Source organism: Tachyglossus aculeatus, chromosome 5, assembly GCF_015852505.1.
Source record: "Tachyglossus aculeatus isolate mTacAcu1 chromosome 5, mTacAcu1.pri, whole genome shotgun sequence".
NCBI lineage: Eukaryota > Metazoa > Chordata > Mammalia > Monotremata > Tachyglossidae > Tachyglossus > Tachyglossus aculeatus.
The window spans coordinates 24304558-24320090 of record NC_052070.1 but is presented as its reverse complement, the minus strand read 5'-3'; the positions used below and the strand labels follow the sequence as shown (position 1 = coordinate 24320090).

At 43.1% G+C, this 15533-nt stretch overlaps 1 pseudogene; it reads right to left on the bottom strand.

Annotated features, from left to right (window-relative positions):
* Nucleotides 1-15533, bottom strand: part of LOC119928749 — a 43976-nt pseudogene that overhangs the window by 10655 nt on the left and 17788 nt on the right.

Sequence of the window (15533 nt, the reverse complement as noted above, 5' to 3'; positions counted from 1 at the left end):
AGTCCTTACTTCACACTGCTGCCTAGAGTATTTTTATAAAAAGCTATTCTTTCCCCATTTCCCCATTTTTAATGGCATTAGTTAAGCGCTTATTATGTGCTGGGCACTGTACTACTGCTGGGGTAGTTACTAGAGAATCTGATTGGACACAGTCCATGACCCAGATAGGATTCAGAGTCTTAATCCCCTTTTTAGAGATGAGGTAGTTGAGGCAAAGAGAAGCTAAGTGACTTGCCCAAGTGACAGCAGGCAAGTGGCACAGCTGGGGTTAGAACCCAGGTCCTTCTAACTCCCAGGCCCATGGTGTATCCATTAGTTGTTGTTGTTTTGGGGTATTTGTTAAGCGCTTACTATATGCAAAGCACTGTTCTAAGTGCTGGGGAGGTTACAAGGTGATCAGGTTGTCCCACGGGGGGGCTCACAGCTTTAATTCCCATTTTACAGATGAGGTACCTGAGGTACAGAGAAGTTAAGTGACTTGCCCAAAGTCACACAGCTGACAGTTGGCGGAACTGGGATTTGAACCCATGAACTCTGACTCCAAAGCCCGGGATCTTTCCACTGAGCCACGCTGCACACTGCTTGCCAAGAACCCACACTTTCCCACTCCCAAGAACCTATATTGGTTGCCCAGTCACCATCGTATGAAACCAAAACTCCTTGCCATCATCTTTAAAGAAACTAATCAGCTCTCCCACTCCCATCTTAACTCACTGATTTCCTACTAATAACTCAGTCCTCTTACTTTGTTCCTCTAACCAACCTACTCACTGTACCTAGATCTCACCTGTTTCACCACTGATCCCTTGCCTACATTCTCCCTCCACCTTCATAATAATAATAATAATTAATAATTGTGGTATCACCTGTCTACTTGTTTTGTTTTGTTGTCTGTCTCCCCCTTCTAGACTGTGAGCCCATTGTTGGGTAGGGATCGTCTGTATACGTTGCTGATTTGTACTTCCCAAGAGCTTAATACGGTTGCTCTGCACACTGTAAGTGCTCAATAAATACGATTGAATGAATGAATGAATGAATGAATGGTTAAGCGCTTACTATGTGCCAAGCAATGTCCTAAGCATGGGGGTTGATACAAGGTAATTAGGTTGGACACAGTCCCTGTCCCACATGGACCTCAGGGTCTTAATCCCATTTTAAAGATGAGGGAACTGAGGCACAGGAAGTTAAGCACACGAGTGGTGGAGCCGGGATTAAAACCCAGGTTCTTCTGACTCCCAGGCCCATGGGAAGCAGCGTGGCTCAGTGGAAAAAACACGGGCTTTGGAATCAGCGGTCATGGGTTCAAATCCTGGCTCCGCTTATTGTCAGCTGTGTGACTTTGGGCAAGTCACTTAACTGCTCTGTGCCTTAGTTACCTTAACTGTAAAAATGGGGATTAAGACTGTGAGCCCCATGTGGGACAACCTGATCACCTTGTAACCTCCCCAGTGCTTAGAACAGTGCTTAGCACCTAGTAAGCACTTAATAAATGCCATTATTATTATTATTATTATTATGCTCTATCCACCTCTAAACACTAGCCATGCTGTGTCACATTGCTGCTTCACATGGCTGCTGAATGTATGTCAGACCACCACTCTCCCGACCATCAAAGCCCTGGTAAAATCACAACTCCTCCAAGAGGTCTTCCTTGATTCAGCCCTCATTTCCCCTGTTACCTCTCTATCACCTATGCCTTGGCTCTGTGCCCTTTAAATACTTGATATTCACCCCACCCACAGTTCCACAGCACTTATAAACGTTCCCTTAGTGTATTATTTTATATTAGTTTTTAATGTCTGTCTCCCGCTCTAGACTGTAAGCTCCTTTTGGCCAGGAACATGTCTACAGACTGTGTTGTACATAGCATGTATTAATCAATTCATGGCATTTTATTGAATTACTGTGAGTACAATAAAGCAGAGTTAGTAGACATAAAAAGCTAGAGATAAATATCTCTAGATACATGTCTAGAGATAAATATCATTGATTGATTGATTGATTTTAGCCAGTTGTTTTTGGGATTCCTTCAGAGTTTGTCCACCACATAAGATGTCTTTGATGATTTTTCAGTAAGAAACCTTCACCGCTAATGATATATCCCCAGAACACATTTCCCCATTATTTTGCTGTTTCAGCTTCTCACTAGCTTGGAATGTTAAGCTATTATGTCTCATCCCTCTCTCATGGATTGTTATTATCTCAGTGAAGGTGACTGCATTTTTAGGGTCTTAACCCCTATCTCTGCATTGTTATTGATAACCTTTTCATATAGGATGCTAAACATGAGCCATTTTGTTAACTTGGGAGTGATGGTGCAGGTGAGAATATAAAATTTAATCATATTTCAGTCAATCGTATTTATTGAGCGGGTACTATTTGCAGAACACTGTACTAAGCTCCTGAAAGAGTACAATACAAAAATGAACAGCCACATTACCTGCCCACAGTGAGCTTACAATCTACGGCAGACCGCCACTCTCCCCACCATCAAAGCCCTACTAAAATCACAGTCACTCCCAGAGAACTTCCTGAACTCAGCCCTCATTTCCCCTACTCTCTCCCATCTCCCATCTCTCTTAAAAAGTTAAGAGTCTTGCCACAAGTTTACACAGTGAGCAAGCAAGTTTGCAGTAGAGTCAGGCTAGGACCCTCGGGTAAGACACCCATTTCTTTGATAGCATTTCTTCATTTGGAGACAAAGACTTCTCGGGCTCTCAGTCCCCAAAGGAAAAAAATCTTCAACATCAACTGGAAGGTTTTACAGGGAGAAAAGTTGTCCAGGTTACAGGTAGGAGAGAGAGCTAAACAGACCAGGACAGTTGGCAATAAAGCTGTTTACAGTCTCCACAGGGCTAGAGATAATTTTCCATATAAGAGGACATTAGAACAAAAATCAGAACTTCAGACTCTAAATTCCTTAGCTTTTGAACAATTTATCTGCTCTCCTTTCCTTTTCGAGGGAATCCTCAGGTATGCATTTTATAGCCATCTTCAGCATTTATGTATGTAGGTATACTCCCTTATGTATTCCTTTATTCCATCTTTCCATACTCTTGCTGCTACCAGTCTTATCCTTATTCTCTCTCCTACCCCCATTAATTCATAAATTAGTTACGACTGTGCCTCTACTGCCTTCAATAAGCTCTCTCCCTCCCATCTTACCTCAGTGATTTCCTCTGACAACTCAGTCCACTCTCTTTGTTCCTCTAACGCCAACCTACTCATAGTACCCAGTTTTCACCTATTTCACCACTGACCCTTGGCCGACATCCTCCCCTGGCCTGGGATGCCTTTCCCCTTCATTTAATCATATTTCAGTCAATTGTATTTATTGAGCACTTACTGTTTGCAGAGCATTGTACTAAGCTCCTGAAAGAGTACAATACAAAAATGAACAGACACATTCCCTGCCCACAGTGAGCTTACAGCCTATGACAGACTGCCACTGTCCCCACCATCAAAGCCCTACTAAAATCACAATCTCTCCAAGAGGCCTTCTTGAATTCAGCCCTCATTTCTCCTACTCTCTCCCATCTCTATCACCTACGCATTGAATCTGTACCTTTTAAGAGCTGATATTCACCCGACCCTCAGTCCCAAAGATACAAGATAATATATTTGCACACTGTCCCTGTTCCTCAAAGTACTCACAGTTTTAATCTCCATTTTACCCATGATGGAACTGAGGCACAGATAAGTTAATGGACTTGTCCAAGGTCAGTAGTACTTATTAAGCATTTAGTGTGTGTGGAGTACTGTATTAGGTACTTGGAAGAGTATAATACAGTAGAGTTGGTGACAGGATATTGTCATCAAGTATCTTACAATTAAGTGGAGGGGGGACAGACATTAAAATAAATCTCAGGTAGGGGAAACAACAGAGCCTAAAGATATGTACATAAATGCTGTAGGGTCAGTATCAATGTGCTTAAAAGTTACAGACGTACATGCATAGGTGATCCATAAGGGAGGGCAAAGAGAGTAGAGAGATGACAGGTTAGTCAGGGAATTATTTTAGTAAGGTTTTGAAGTTTGGGAGAATAGTGGTCTATCAGTTATGAAGGGAGAGGGATTTCCAGGCCAGAGGGGAAAATAATCAAGTAGTTGATGACAGAGAATGGAGTCAGGGAAGTCTGCCAGGAGACTGGTGAAGTAGTCGAAGCGAGATTTGAGAATTTCCAAAACTGTGTACCTTATATAACTTTTTCCATGAACTAGATCTTTATTAGACCAAAGTCTATTATAACAGGTGGTAAAATGTCTAATACGTGCAGCCCAATAGTATTTCCGTAGCCTGATTTCTGCTTTCCACTTCCTTGGGATCATAATAATGATGGCATTTATTAAGCGCTTACTATGTGCAAAGCACTGTTCTAAGCACTGGGGAGGTTACAAGGTGATCAGGTTGTCCCACGGTGGGGATCATCTGCTGCATCATTCCAGACCTTAGTCTCAGTCAAGCTGACCCTGCACAAATATCTATATATGCCCAGATGGTCCCCGTTTGTTTTGTTTGTTTTCTGCCTGCCACCCCCCGGCTCTCTGAGCATAGGAATGAATGGGGTTATTTAGATGCAAATGGTTTAAATGTATATTTCCAGCTCCATGTGCTACTTCTGGAAATCAAATGTACTGAAGAAAAAAAGAGGGAGATTAGACACTGCAGAAGCTCTCATTTCAGGGCACTACTGCACTATTTCAAAAGGAGCATACTGGGTCTTGGATTCTCATCTAATTCTGGAGGGCCCAGCTTGCAGGTGTTTGCTTACTTTGCAACGTCTTAAAATTAGGACACTTTTCCTAAAAGCAAAAAATCACAGTATTGATCCACTCAAGCAACGTCAACGTAGCCCTTTCATCTCCCTATGATGATAATAATAATAATAATAATAATGATAATAATAATAATAATAATAGTATTTGTTAAGCCCTTACTATGTGTCAACTACTTGAACATATAGTTCTCTTTCTGGGATCTAAGAAAGGAACACGAGTAGCAAGATGTTTGCAAGGTAACGTGGAGGGAGGGAGAATGCAACACTCGACACCTTTCAGTTTTCAGTTAATTGAATAGTTTTTAAACGATTGGCACAAATCGTTTCCATCTCCACCTAAGTTCTCGAAAACTGCTCTTCATTTTCTTATCTTTCATATTGGATCAAGGGCCTGAGAGTGTCAATGACAAGATAAGATGAGTCAATCAAGGAATCATTGATATAGGAAGCTGGAATCTTTGATACAAGCTCTCTAGACACGGAAGTTGAAAACTCACTGGTAACTTCCCAATCCCTTTCTGTGACATCGTGTTACTACCTAGTGTGTCAAGGTTCTTAATTCCATGAGGGTGAATAATTACCCAGTACTTACAAATAGTTGTAATAGTATTTATTAAGTGCTTACTCTTACTGTGTAAGGAGCACTGTACTAAATACTGGGAGAGAATACACATTTGGGAATTAAACATGGTCCCTGTCTCTGAAGGAGCTCACACTCTGCAAAGACTCCAAATGGAGGGAAAGTGAGGATTTATAACAGTGCTTGGCACATATTAAGCACTTAAATATCATTATTATTATTATTGTTATTATTATCATTATTATCCTATAAAATAATGATTGAAAGTGCTAGGGCACAATAGTGCCGAGGGCACAGTGTTTACCACTGCCTAAGTGAAAATCAGAAGGAGATATAGTAGTCTTGGTGCAATCCATTACCACTAATGGGAAAAAAATGGTTGGGAAGAACAAAGGGAAAGAGTAAAACTGCCACAGCAGCAGAGACCCTGTGCTTGGGCTCAGTGACATCCAGGTTGTGGGTGGTGGGAGGGTGGGGGGGAGGCATGTTATGACGGACAGAAAAGTTGAGGGGATAGATCAGTGTTGACTCCACAGCAGAAGCAGCCTGACGTTCATCTCACTGCCTCAGACCCGGAGCCTGGAAAGACAACAGTAACACTCTCTATGAGGCTGTCTGTCTTCCTACCTATCTATTATCTTTTATTTTTGATTTTGTGGTCTTTTCCCTCCTACATTGTTCCAAGTAAGGGTAGATCCTTAGCACATTCATTCATTCATTCAATCGTATTTATTGAGCGCTTACTGTGTGCAGAGCACTGTACTAAGCACTTGGGAAGTATAAGTTGGCGACATATAGAGATGGTCCCTACCCAACAGCGGGCTCACAGTCTAGAAGGGGGAGACAGACAACAAAACAAAACATATTAACAAAATAAAATAAATAGAATAGTAAACATGTACAAGTAAAATAGAGTAATAAATCTGTACAAACATATATACAGGTGCTGTGGGGAGGGGAAGGATGTAGGACGGGGGGAGATGGGGAGGGGGAGAGGAATGGGGGGCTCAGTCTGGGAAGGCCTCCTGGAAGAGGTGAGCTCTCAGTAGGGCTTTGAAGGGAGGAAGAGAGCTAGTTTGGCGGATGTGCAGAGGGAGGGCATTCCGGGCCACGGGGAGGACGTGGGCCAGGGGTCGATGGTGGGACAGGTGAGAACGAGGCACAGTGAGGAGGCTAGCATATGCCAATTAACCACTGGCCCATCAGCAAAATAAATGGCTCAAACACACACACTAGCTTCAGATCTTTGTTCTAAAGTGGGAGTCAAATGCCTTCATATTTTAAGGCAAGGATATTCACTTACTTTGTGTTTAATGGCCCACACTCAGCACTCTCACATAGAGGCTGATTCACACAACAGTTGGCTGCTCTTGGCCACTGGAGTTGACTCTAGCTTATCTATTTAGTAAGCGCTTAATAAATGCCATTATTATTATTATTGTTTACCAGGGAGAATATGAATTCAGTGTCCCTACCCCAGTTCTCTGTTTCATTAGCCTTGGGAGGATACCCAAACCTCACACTGGACAGTGCTGGCAATATAAAAGCTGCATTGCATTGAGGGACTGTGATGGATCAAGCTGAAAAATTTTATGGGACTTTTGCAGTGCGTATGTGATCTGGATGTGGTGATAGTTAAACTATTTCACAGCCCCAGATCGAGATATTTCTACAATAGTGTACTTCAGTGCTGAAGAAAGTCCCAGATCATCTGATATTAGCAAACAATCCAAGCAATTGTCTTTTGTAGATACAAGCTAATAGAGGGCTGCTTTCCATGAATTACAATTTAGCTGAAAAGTTGGATGTTTGATTGACCTCTTTAAAGTCATTACTCTTAAGTCTTGTTAAGTTTTCCCCCCTCAGAGACTGAAGTCATTGCATACAGCATCACTTATTGTTTGCCAATCCTTCCTTAAATAATGGATAGTGCGTTATTTGGGCTTTATATGTATTCATTGTAAAATAAGGTCTACGTTGCTGTTCTCCTTTTCAGTCAAAATCATATTTTTTCTCTTTTTCTTTTTTTTGGTTTTTTTAAGTGCTTACTATGTGCCAGGCACTGTTCTAAGCACTGGAGAAGACACAAAGTAATCAGGTTGGACACAGTCTATGTCCCACATGGGACCCCCCATTTTGCAGATGAGGGATCTATTGTCTGCCTCCCTTTTCTAGACTGTGAGTCGAGTAGGGACTGTCTCTATATGTTGCCGACTTGTACTTCCCAAGTGCTTAAAACAGTGCTCTGCGCACAGTAAGCACTTAATAAATACGATTGAAAGAATGAATGAATGAATAAATGAATGAATGGAAGCACAGAGAAGTTAAGTGACTTTCCCAAGGTCACAGAGCAGGTAAGTGGCAGAGCCAGGATTAGAATCCAGGTCCTCCTGACTCCTAGAACTCTGATTAATTTCCTCCTTCCAACTCTTCAGGATGTAACATCACTGCCTGGAGACACCAGTGACCCATCTCCTGCTGCAAATTCCGTACATTTCTATCATTTGAACTGCAAGGGGGAGAGATACACCAAGTCCCACTCACATTGTCCCCCAAAATCAGGATTATTTTAGCTCCACATATAAAGTGTTACCTGGTCATAGCAATTTCTGAATGCTCCAATATGGCTCAGATGTTTAGGACAGTAATAAGGGCAAATGAGTGATCATCAGTCAGTGGTATTTATTGAGCACTTACTGTACTAAGTGCTTCTCACCAGCAAAGTCTTAGTAATTGTACTTCCAATCAAACAATCAATCAATGGTATATATTACTCTCCCCACTTCATATCCTTATTGAAGGCACATCTCTTCCAAGAAGCCTTCCCTGAGTAAACTCCCCTTTTGTCTTCTTTTCAGTCATTCATTCATTCAATAATATTTATTGAGCGCTTATTGTGTGCAGAGCACTGTACTAAGCTCTTGGGAAGTCCAAGTTGGCAACATATAGAGATGGTCCCTACCCAACAGTGGGCTCACAGTCTAGAAGGGGAAGACAGAGAACAAGACATATTAACAAACTAAAATAAATAGAATAAATATGTACAAATACAATAAATAAATAAATAGAGTAATAAATACATACAAACATATATACAGGTGCTATGGGGAGGTGAAAGAAGTAAGGCAGAGGAGATGGGGAATGAAGGGCAGGAGGGGGAGAAGAAGCAGGGGGCTCAGTCTGGGAAGGCCTCCTGGAGGAGGTGAGCTCTCAGCAGGGCCTTGAAGGGAGGAAGAGAGCTTGGTTGGCGGATGTGCAGAGGGAGGGCATTCCAGGCCAGGGGGAGGATGTGGGCCGGGGGTTGACGGCGGGACAGGTGAGAACGAGGCACGGTGAGGAGGTTAGTGGCAGAGGAGCGGAGGGTGCGGGCTGGGCTGGAGAAGGAGAGAAGGGAGGTGAGGTAGGAGGGGGCGAGGGGATGGACAGCCTTGAAGCCGAGGGTGAGGAGTTTTTGCCTGATGCTCTTCTCTTTTGCTCTTCTCCCACTCCCTTCTGTGTCACCTTGACTTGCTCCCTTTATTCATGTCCCCTCCCAGCCCCACAGCACTTTATGTACATATCTGTCATTTATTTATTTATATTAATGTCTATCTCCCCTTCTAGACTGTAAGCTTGTTGCGGCAGGGAATGTGTCTTTTTATCATTATATTGTACTCTCCCAAGCACTTATACCATACTCTGAACACAGTAAAGAGCTCAGTAAACACAATTGAATGAATATATTGAGCACTTGCCCTGTACCGAGCACTGCATTGCGTGCTTGAGAGAGTATACTAGAGTTGAGAGAATCACTGGCCTTCAGGAGCTTACAATTTAGGGGGGTTGACAGATACTAAATATGTGTGTATGGTGGGGGAATTGGGTAAGTATCAGAGTGTATAAGGGGCACAGACTCAGCCGTACAGTCAATACAGGTTAGAGAATAGGTTGAGAAGATCAGTGGAGAGTCAGGGAAGGCTTCTCAGAGGAAGTATAATTTTAGTAAGATTTTGACCGTCCAAAGTCTGAAATTGCATGTACCAAATTGGGCATAGTTAGGGCAGCACTGACAGCAGTTCTCCACCTACTTAGCTCACTCTCATCCCCCACACCCAACCCCACAGTCCCAAGAGCATCAGTGGTGATAGCAGGAGTAGCCACACTCCATGACCACCTGGAAGACCCCCAGGTTCAGTGGCCCAGACTGGGGTCCTCCTGCAAATGGAGGTCAGCTCCAGCTTCTCTCACACATGCTGTGGTTCTGCGGGAAAGTGTAAGGGCTCCTGAGATCAACTTGGATCTCGTTCGCCCCAGCTTCATAATGATAATAATAATAATGATAATAATAATGATGGTATTTGTTATGTGCTTACTATATGCCAAGCACTGTTCTAAGCGCTGGGGTAGATACAAGGTAATTAGGTTGTCCCACATGGGGATCACAATCTTAATCCCCAGATGAGGTAACTGAGGCCCAGAGAAGTTGTGACTTGCCCAAAGTCACACAGCTGACAAGTGGCAGAGCCGGGATCAGAACTAATGATCTCTGACTCCCAAATGCATGCTCTTTCCACTAAGCCAAGCTGCTTTTCATGGAAAATTTTCATGGAAAATCCCTTTTTTCCAGCTCCTCCACCTGCTCACCAGATCAGGTGATCTAGTTATTCAAACTGAGACACAGGTTGCCCCTAAGACATTTCAGAGCACCATTTGATATATCATCTTGAAGGATTTTGCCTGAATAATTTGCCTTAGCAAAAAATAAATGCTGCCCTATTGTGGAACTCTGCTAAGAAGGTGTTGGAAGACAATGATTAAGGAGGGGTCATTCAGAAGGTGGAATCTTCCCAGCATGTTCCAGTCACCTGCCCTCAGCCCACTCCCGGAAATTTCCCTCTGTACTGCTCCCAAATAGCTATATATGCCCTTTGCTATGAACGTAAGAAGATATCCTTAATAGTCTCAAACTAGAGGTAGGGGAAGTTGGCACAGTCTCTCTCCACCGATACCAGGTATTGGAATAAACCTCCATGACCTAATGACAGCCCCATTTCTCCCTACCTTGACAGAGGCCTCAACCCTGAAGTAACTGGGAAACAGAAACATGTGTCCCCCAGAACCATTTTCATTTGTGTTTTGAGATGATACTGCTGATACGGTTGCGATCCAGCCAGACTAAATTTTGTGAACATATTTGTTCCCAGTGCCCGGAATAAATGCCTGTAGACAAGAAGACAAATCGGCAGCCTGATACACAACCACTCTGTTTTCCAACCAGCTTCTAGGAAGCGATAATATCTTCCAATTCCTGGACCTTCTCTTTCTCTGGCCTCCCCTACTGGGATGTAGGATAAGCTCTGGTTCAAAGTGAAGCCAGGTCCGGTCTGGGCTTCCCAAGAGAAGGTTGGGATGCCATTGAGAATGAAGACCCTTTACAAATAATAATTGTGGCATTTGTTAAATGTTTACTATGTGCTAAGTATTGTACTAAGTGCTGGGGCAGATACAGGATAATCAGGTAACGTTTCTATCACACGTGGGGCTCAAAACCTAAGTAGGAGGGAGAAAAGTTATTGAATCCCTCTCTAAAGTGTAAGCACCCTGTGTGCATTGATTGATTGGTTTCACAGATGAGGAAACTGAGGCATAGAAAAGTTGAATGATTCGTCCTAGGACACACAACAGGGAAGTGGCTGAGTCAGGATTAGAACCCAGAACCCCTGACTTCCAAGCCTGTGTGCTTTCTACTAGGTCACGCAACTTTCATCCCCAAGTCACTGGGACAACCACTTAAGTAGTGACAACTCATACAGGAAGAAAGGAATGCTAAATCTCAGGGGAAAATCAATGGTGTTTTATCCAATTCGTATTCAGGGAAACTCCCGAGGATTTGCAGAAAGGAGGGCTGTCACATGAAATCAATGGGTCTTCTTCACATAGAGCTTGTCAGTGTTACTTTGAATGAAGTTTGTTTTTATCATTTTCTTTTGGATGTTCTGACCTTGCTGAGGCAGCTCTGCTTGTAAATATCAACTCTCAGTGAAAGGTGATGGAAGAAAGTGATGCAGAGGCTGAGAATTAGACGGCAGGGATCCTACTTCATTATATGACAGATAATAAATTCCCTGAACTAGGAGGATAGGGAGTTTAGAGAGTGGTGATATACTTCATTAACAACATCATGCATTCACTAGGCCTGATTGTGTCCCCTGCTAACATCAGCACTTCTGGATCTGCTTCCCTAGAACCTCGGGGGTATACCTGCCCAGTGTCTTTCTTCACTGAAAATCTCCCATTGATCTCATTTGCGGGGAGAATGCCTGGAGCCCTCCTATTTTCAATTGATTTTCTGGAACCCTGCCCTCTACCGAATCTCCTCCTACCTCTCTGGATGCTCCTTCTCCATTTCCTTTGCCAGTTCCTCCTCTACCTCCCATCACCTGTGAGGGTTCTTGAAGGCTCTTTTCTGGGTCTCTTTCTCACATCCACCTACACCCACTCCTTTTATGTAGGTGACTCCCAATCTACATTTACATTCATTCATTCATTCAATCGTATTTATTGAGCGCTTACTGTGTGTAGAGCACTGTACTAAGTGCCTGGGAAGTACAAGTTGGCAACATATAGAGACAATCCTGACCTCTCCGATCTCACATTTCCTCCTGCTTTCAGAACATCTCTTTTTGGTTGTCTTTCATTCATTCAATTGTATTTATTGAGTGCTTACTCTGTGCAGACCACTGTACTAAGCTCTACCTCCTCTACCTCCCATCACCTGTGACGGTTCCTGAAGGCTCTTTTCTGGGTCTCCTTCTCACATCCACCTACACCCACTCCCTTTATGTAGGTGACTCCCAATCTACATTTACATTCATTCATTCATTCATTCATTCAATCGTATTTATTGAGCGCTTACTGTGTGCAGAGCACTGTACTAACAGCTTGGGAAGTACAAGTTGGCAACATATAGAGACAACCCTGACCTCTCCAATCTCACATTTCCTCCTGCCTTCAGAACATCTCTTTTTGGTTGTCTTTCATTCATTCATTCAATCGTATTTATTGAGTGCTTACTCTGCGCAGAGCACTTTACTAAGCTCTTGGGAGACTACAAAGTCTCACAGACACCTCACACTTAAGTTGTCCAAAACAGAACACCTCATCTTACCACCCAAATCACCTCCTCCCCGATCTTTCCCATTTCTATGAGAAGCAGCATGGCTCAGTGGAAAGAGCCCAGGCTTTGAAGTCAGAGGTCATGGGTTCAAATCCCGGCTCCGCCAATTGTCAGCTATGTGACTTTGGGCAAGTCACTTAACTTCTCTGTGCCTCAGTTCCCTCATCTGTAAAAATGGGGATTAAAAGTGTGAGCCCCCATGGGACAACCTGACCACCTTATAACCTCCCCAGTGCTTAGAACAGTGCTTTGCACATAGTAAGTGCTTAATAGATACCATCATTATTATTATTATCACCGTTCTCCCTGTCTCACAGGACTGTAACCTCGGCATTATCCTTAACTATACCTCCCATTCAACCAGCAGACTCAGTCAGTCCCCAAATCTTTCAGGTCTACCTTCACTATATTTCTAGAATCCACCCCTTCCGCTCCACTCAAAATATTAACGTCTTCCAAGAACTTATCTTGTCCTGCTATGCATTAATCTCCTCACTTCTATTTGTGCCTCCAGTCTCTCCCCTCCATAGCCCTCACGTCTTTCTGCTGTCTGGATCATTTTTAAAATATATCATTCCATGCACATCTCCCACACCTCAAAACCCTCCAGTGTTTATCCATCTATTATCTGATCGCGCTTGTTGTGGGCAGGGAATGTGTCTGTTTGTTTCTGTATTGTAATACTAATGATAATAATGATGGCATTTGTTAAGCGCTTACTATGTGCAAAGCACTGTTCTAAGCGCTGGGGGAGATACAAGGTGATCCTGTTGTCCACATGGGGCTCACAGTTTTAATCCCTATTTTTCCAGATGAGGTAACTGATGCACAGAGAAGTCAAGTGACTTACCCAAAGTCACACAGCTGACAAGCGGAAGAGGCAGGATTTGAACACATGACCTCTGACTCCCAAGACTGGGCTCTTTCCACTGAGCCATGCTGCTTCTCATATCAGAGCCTTATTCCCAGTCTTCCTTCTCTTGCCCTCAGCAACCACTATATCCAGCTTTCAAAGCAACAGGAGCTCTCAACTGTGTGGAGAGGCAAGCAATCTTCCCAGTCTTACCTGTGGAGGAGGGGACAGGACCTTGTTCCTCCCTCTACACCGTCTTTCTCTTCACTCAGAGTGTTGACATCCATCTTTAGTGGGTTTGAGAATGAGAAAAATCAGTTTTAAAGCCACCTCTAAAGCAACAAATTTTGGAGAATTCAGCAAACTTAAGGATCACTGTCTATTTTCATGGTCCCATCCAAACCAATGTTCACACAGTGAACTGCACCCAGTTTTGGTGAATGCTAATGAATGCCTCATGGATACTATTATGGATATCCATGGATATTATGAGGCCTTCCCAGACTGAGCCCCCTCCTTCCTCTCCCCCTCCTTCCCCTCCCCATCCCCCCCTTACCTCCTTCCCCTCCCCACAGCACCTTTATATATGTTTGTACATATTTATTACTCGATTTATTTATTGATTTTATTTGTACATATTTATTCTATTAATTTTATTTTGTTAATATGTTTTGTTTTGTTTTCTGTCTCCCCCTTCTAGACTGTGAGCCCACTGTTGGGTAGGGACCGTCTCTATATGTTGCCAACTTGTACTTCCCAAGTGTTTAGTACAGTGCTCTGCACACAGTAAGTGCTCAATAAATATGATTGAATGAATGAATGAATATTGTACTCTCCCAAGGGCTTAGTACACTGCTTTGCATACAGTAAGTGTTTAATAAATATGATTGAACAAGTGAATGAGTCAAACAGAAACTCCTCACTATTGGCTTTAAGACACTCAATCAACTCTCTCCCTCCTACCTGTCTTCTCTCCTCTCCCTCTACAACCATGGCACATTTTGCTCCTCTGAAACCAAGTTGTATTTCCTAAGTGCTTAGTACAGTGCTCTGCACACAGTAAGCACTCAATAAATACGATTGAATGAATCAATGAATGACTTACTGTGCCTCAATTTCAGCTCTCTTGCCACTGACCCCTTATTCACCCCTGCCTGGAACTACCTCCCACTTTATATCCACTGACTGAAAGCAACATGTCCTAATGAATAGAACATAAACCCAGGAGTCCGAAGGACCTGGGTTCTAGTACCAACTCTGCCACTTGTCTGCTGTGTGACGTTGGGCCAGTCACTTAACTTCTTTATGCCGCAGTTACCTTATCCGTAAAATGGTTTAATCCAAACCATAACTCTCATGGTCACCCATCGTGCAGGGACTGGTTCAAAGATCAGTGCAGAGAGACTGAGAAACTGGAGTCAGAAAGTCCGTATCATGTAAGATTTTATTCCAAGTGGCAAATTGAACTTCCCTTTTGGGAGGAATGCACAATTTATTTACTTATGAGTCAGAGCACCTAGCTCCTGCCCAACGAAAGTTTCCCACTTGGGAGAAATACAGTTATGCTTTACTTACATGTGGCAAAGCAACTAGCTCCCATCCACAAATGCTTCCTACTCAGGAGGAATACACTTATGCTTTACTAGCACATGGCAAAGCACGTAGCTTCTGTCCCACAAACGCTTCACACTGGGAAGGAATACACTTATGCATTACTTGCAAGCAAGGCTAACTTTGGACTAATAAGCAGGAAGTATACTGACCATCATGGTCCCCACTTTCTAGCAACCAGTGGAACTGGGGAGGATACACTGTTTTTCTCCAAAGGCTACCTTTCACATCACTTGGCAATCAAGTCTCCAGGACTACCTTACAAATCATTCATTCATTCATTCAATCATATTTATTGAGCACTTTCGGTGTGCAGAACACTGTACTAAGCGCTTGGGAAGTACAAGTCGGCAACATATAGAGACGGTTCCTACCCAACAACGGGCTCACAGTCTAGAAGGGGGAGACAGACAACAAAACAAAACATGTAGACAGGTGTCAAAATCATCAGAACAAATAGAATTAATCGCCCAGGGCATACCTTTCAAATCACCCCAACCTGGGCTACTTTTCATATCACCCTAGCAATCAAATCCCCAGGGGGAATATATCCTT